Below are 6,223 nucleotides of genomic sequence, written 5' to 3'. Positions count from 1 at the left end.
TCATAATAATAGGCTTAGAATCGCATACACTAGCTCATGGTGTCAATTAAAGTATAGTTTTGGATACCGCTACGGGAGAAACATTGCCGGCGCCACCCCATTCCTTGCGACGCCGGTCCTGTGCGGAGCGCGAAGACTCGGAGCTAGGCGTCAGCTTCTCATGTAAGCAATCGAACAAAAGGAACAGTCAGCTGCTAATAACCGACAACAGCGAAAATGGAAGACCAAAACAAATTCTAGGCCTTCAGGGCTGTCGGCTTTGGCAGAAGACATCACGATTCCCGGTAATCATATGTAAGGTAAAGCCATTTTTGCAACCTTGCCGAACCCTTGAACGCGTTTTGTCACATCACTTTACGTTGTCAAGACTCAAGGCATGAAAGTTTGCCGACATGCACTATAGACTGCAGAAACTGTAGGTTGAGTTCCAAATAACCGAGTGTGTATATACGCGCGTGCTGATTCTATACCAGGCATCTAACCAGTAAGGAGGTTTATTGAGCAAAACGAGTCACGTCTTCGTTAAATTTATAGTAACACATATATGTTTGGTAAGACCTGGAAGGATATTTCAGAACATTTTGCACAGCCATATCTTCCCGATCTTCGGATATGCGTTATAGGAAAACTGCACTCAAGAGGAGGTGGAGGAGTAAGGGGAGGAGGGGGAAAACTTTGTTTAACAATTAAATCGGTCTGGTTAGTGGGCCGGGTCCTCAGTCCAGGACAAGAGAGTAAAACCAATTTTCTTCAAATCACAGAACGCCATCCCGAGTAGAATAGGATTTGTTCTTCGCGCCTAGAAGGGTTTAAAAGCAATAAAGAGCTAGCTACTTGGCATTCTTCGGTTTCGAGTCTTGTAATATATGCAGGTATACTATTTATTACGTTAGTTAGCGAGTATATCATGCCTTCAACACCGTAATCATGTCATCATTGTTCGAGTTGAGAGTCAGTTCGTTATCATAACGATATAATTACGATAGAAATTCGGTGCACAAAAGTCGCCTTAGAGTACTGTGGACCACGTTGTTTAGGGCGCGATCACGGTGGCGTAGCACAAACCTTCTCATTGTATTTGCATGTGAATAAACAAAGCACGCTGCGGATATGCACCTTCTTGCACGCAGCCGTAATGAAAGCCAATTTGTGAAGAAGGAAATGTATGCCATACAAAATGAAGGAAATATCCACACGACCTTTGTGAAGCTCCCAAACATACCGAAACCTCCTAATAAGAAGTTGGTGACGGCGCAGAAAAATTAATGCGTTGGGCAGAAAAAAAAAGCAAGAAACATTAATCCGATACAAGAAAACAACGAAAGAAACAGAAGAAAGCCGCTTTATTTCCTGCTGTGCGATGAGCGTGTAGAGGCCGCTGCTTGGTACGTAGTATTAGACTGTTGAGTCTTCATAGGAGCATCTCAAAAATACTGCAGGGAAGCCTACGCATTTTGAATACTTATCGAGAAGCTCTGATTGCTGATCCTCGCGAATAAGCAAGAAAGGATGAGTTACACACGATCTTCTGACCGATACTCTGAAGAAAATTGTTCTCTATCTCTTCGTGTGTTGCAAACTTGTGGGTGATACAGCTTCAAATTATTCAGATGCGTCAGAAGCTGGCAAAATAACTGAGTCGCTAGAAATACGCTTTTTAACGCACTACAGCAACGAAGCGGGCGATTTTTAGCCCAGGCACTGTTGCCCCTCACAAGCGGAGTGTAGCAGACGACAGCGGCGCGAATCCCTAAGCCGACGTCAGAGCCAGGGGGCGCCACTCAAAGATCTCACCGCCAATTTCGCTGACTTCGTGCGTTGGGAAGCAAATGGTACACTACTGCCTGACTGCGTATCTGGAAGACAACGACCTGTATCCCCACACCATGTTTGGATTCCGCAGCCACCTATCTACCAACGTCCTCCTCCAAATAACAGAGCAAGTAATTGATAACTTCAGCAAAACACAGCCCAACTGCATACTTACCCTCGATGTGCAGGGCGCCTTCGACAACATTACACATAGAGCCATTCTTCAAGGACTTCAAGCAACCAACTGTGGACAGGCAATCTACAATTATGTTCGCGCTTTTTTAAAAACCCGACAGACGCCATTCGCCTCGGACCAGTCCATTCTGACACTTTCCCCACTCCTGCGAAAGGAGCACCTCAAGGATCCGTAATCTCCCCTCTACTTTTTATTATCGCCCTCCGTGAACTACCAGCCAAACTCTCCAACATTCCTGACCTCCACCATGCCGATGGCTAAACGATACGGACGATCACCCCTCCTCACGGACCGTGAGGCATCTAGGGCGCTATGCAGAGCCATTGCAAGATGTCTGCGATGCCTATTGCTAACCGCCTTTTTTTTTCTCCCCTCCCCCCTCCCGTCTGGTTGGATGGCTGGCAGGCGCTCTGCGTACGGGTTTTCACCTTTCTGCCACCCCTAGCACGCCAACCATGACGGTCCCTCTTTCTCTCACTTCTTTACCCCTCTCACCCACCTCCTGTGCAATAAAGATTATTATTATTATTATTATTATTATTATTATTATTATTATTATTATTATTATTAACCGGCTCCTCTAGACAACAGCAAGACAACCTGCAACAAGCCATCAATGACACGCTCGAATACTTAGAGCAACGAGGGCTCACCTGCGCCCCTAACAAATCCTCCCTTCTCGTACCCCGGGCTAGAACACGCGATCGACCCCCAAAACCTGCGTCGGACCCATCCGTAGCAATCGCCACTGCTCCCGTACCGCAATGTCCATACACTCCGAATTCTAGGAGTATCTGGTCACACCTATTAATCGGGAGCGGCGCTCTTACCACAATTACACCACACAACAACGCAACTGACTCATCTGCACTAAGTGCCATGGCCTAAAGGAACAAGACATGCTGTATCGTCCAAGCACTGCTGACCAGCCGCATAGCGTATACGGAACACCATATGTTCAGTTGAAACCTAAAAAGCATTCCAAACTTGACACCCTGATCCGTAAGGAATATAAAATAGCCCTCGGACTTTCTACCTTCACGTCGACTGAGCACCTCTTTAAACTCGGCCTGCATAATAAACTGTGAAAAATTCTGGAAGCCCAACAAGCCAACCAACTCACGCGATTGTCTCTAACACCTACGGGCCGCACTGTTCTCACGATACTCGGCCGCCACGTCGCAACTCCGACAGAAGCACCCACACGTATTCCTCCCGACATCCGTGCCAACATTAGCTTTCATTCCACGCCATATGCACCCCGTTTACAACAAAGGCCGACGAGCAGCACGAATCCGCTATCTCCAGAGACACTATTTTAAGAACCCTGACTCCAGGTACAGCTGCATACCTTAACCGCCAAGCTCACGTCCTCGTAGCCCTCAACACCCAAGAAACCCTTCTGATGTCCAGCATCCGTGCGCAAGCTTAAGCACTCTTCAGAACAGATCCTACACATGCTTCGGCGGGTGGCAACCAGGTTGAGAGGAATTAAGGAGAACGACACTCTGAGGCTAGTCCAAGCCTTTGTGATGTCCAGAATAACGTACGCCACATCTTACCTCCTGATCAAGGGAGAAGAGAGCTAGGGGGACACAATAATACGCAAGGCAGTTAAACAAGCCATCGGAGTCCCCATGAGTGCGTCGACGGACAAGCTCCTGCAGATGGTTGCACACAATTGAGCTGGTTGAGGGCCACTTATCCAGCCAAAAACAGAGGCTGAGTCCCACTAAAAGGCGGGTCGCCGTGTCCTGGGAAGAATCGGCTGGAGCGTGGCAGAGCTGACCGATTCAGAACAGCTTGCGGACAAATGGCTATACGCAATCAAGACCAAGCCCCTCCCAAAGAACGTGAATTCGGCTCACCATGGCGGCAGGCGTGAGGCCAGGGCTCGTGCTCTCAACAGGCTACTGGAGAGTAAAGGCGGTGTCGTCTTCACGGACGCCTCCAAAACCAAGGGGACGACCATAGCAGTGGTGGTGGTGACAACCAGGAGCGAGATGCTGACAAGCGCATCATTTTAAATCAGAGACATGGAAGAAGCGGAAGAGTTGGCGATTGCCCTAGGCCTCACCCTTCCGGGCATTTTCAAGGTTGTCACTGACTCACAGCAGGCGTACAGGAACTTCCAGTCAGGCTGTGTGTCCCGGCGGGTGCTTCGGTTACTGAGAGACAAAACGCCTCCTGAGAGCCTAGTTGAATTAGTATGGGTTCCCGCCCACTAGGGCAATGAGTTTGCCCACCGACAGGCCCGCGCGTTAACATACCGAGCAATGGCTGAAGAGGAGGCCAGAAGCCAACATATGGTCACCTACAGGGAGATAGTGCGGTACTATCGAGAGCATATAGGCAGAAACTTCCTACCCCGCACCCTGAACTCACGCTGGAGCAGCAAGTATGTATCGACAGATCCAGTCAGGATCCTTCCCTCACCCTCGCTTACTGAATGGCACGTTTCCCAGTCAGTACGACAAGACCTGCCCATTATGTAAGCAGCTCGGTAATCTTCGCCACATGAAAGGAGAGTACGACTGCAGCCCAAAACACCCACCCCCGCCCCTAAGAACCACCCTTACCCATAGCGAGTGGTGGGAGATCTTGCTGTCCAGCCCCGACTTGGCTGGTTACCAGGGGCTAGGTGGTGAATGCAGCATATGGAATGCTGAGAAGAGAGAGACACTCTCATCCAGCACGTTTCTCGCTGACATGCTCTGGATTAAAAGTTTATCCTCCACCTCCTGCTACCCACTACCACCTCGACGCGAGCAAAAGAATTAAGCTGCCAAAGCTCTAGCTGCTACCACAGTCACGAGAGATTACATCATCATAATTACGGACTCTCAGACAGAATGCCGCCACTACCAAAAAAGATGCATCTTGCCTCAAGCCCTCAACATACTACGATGCACACAGCAGCTGCCCTCCATCGACATCATGTGGACACCAGGCAGCGCCCTTCCAAGGAATGAGGCGGCACACACCGTTGCCCGCAAATTACCTACCCGGGCATTCCCTGAAGCCAGAGAAGACCCACCAGAATCACTCCACTACCGTCGAAATCGTCTCATCTACCCCTCTCCTCACCCATCTTTTAACACCAACGTCGCACACTTTTGATGACGACTACAAACCCGTACATACTACAGCACAACAATTCACACATCATATCACCAACCATGTACTTCTACGAATTCACATCCTGTAAAACCCGTAACACTACATACCACATTGTCTGGGCTTGCCTCTACCACCCGAACCCCATCCCTTCCCCTCCTTGAAGCAGTGGGAGTGCGAGCTGACCAGCTGCCTGCTAGAGACGCAGGTAAGGCTTGTGTCTCGGACAAGAGTGGCTGCCACTACTCGAGGCCATTCGGACTATAAAAAAGGAAGGCCACCCACAACGGCATCTTTCGTCCCAATAAACGTTTCTCTCCTCCTCAATAGCCACTGCGCACTCCGTGTACTCCTCTAGGCTCAAGGCATACCTCAACACCCTGAGCATCCACTTAATTTTCACCACAGGATCCTGTGGGACCCGGCGCGATCTGGAATAGAGGGAAAACACAGAGACGGACATACTCGGCCACATTGGCATAAAAGGTATACCCTCCGCCACACGAATCCCTGACCAGGGTCCAGGGCAGAAGCCACCGACCGGAGACAGCTGCAGACAGGCACTTTCCCTAACCTAAACGTGCTGAGTAAAATTTATACAACTCGATATGCAGACGCATGCCCATTGCGCCATCAAGAAAAACCCACCCTCTACCACACCACATGGAAATGAACTGAGATTTAATTAGGCTCCAACCAATACAAATGCAAAAAGGCAAAAAACCCGACGTTTCGAAGCCGGCTCGGCTTCTTCTTCAGGGGTGACAGTGGCCACGCTGCAGCTTCCCAACCAGACAGAAGTCTGTCGAAATGTTCACTTTCACATGGAAATGCCAAAGCGCAACGGCTGTCCCCAAAATCAGAAACCCTAATGCGGAGCAATGGGAGGCACTGCTGGCCAGCGCCTGCTGTGAATACCAGATCGGTGTGATTCAGCGGGAACGCAAAGCAGCAGAGGCCGTTGGAGCCCTGGACCAAGGGTACCACCCCTGCTGACCCCGTTGGGAACTGTCGCACGTGGCACGAGCCCTCGGTGGAGTGCCGCCCAATCACTAAAAAATATAGATAGACGTTTTTCCTCCTCCTCCTCCTCCTCCT

This window comes from Haemaphysalis longicornis, unplaced genomic scaffold (genome assembly GCF_048455015.1).
Source record: "Haemaphysalis longicornis isolate Haplotype H1 unplaced genomic scaffold, Haemaphysalis longicornis Haplotype H1 scaffold_1, whole genome shotgun sequence".
In the NCBI taxonomy this organism is placed as follows: Eukaryota; Metazoa; Arthropoda; class Arachnida; order Ixodida; family Ixodidae; genus Haemaphysalis; species Haemaphysalis longicornis.
The sequence above is the reverse complement of the archived record's forward strand: the minus strand, read 5'-3'. Positions refer to the sequence as shown.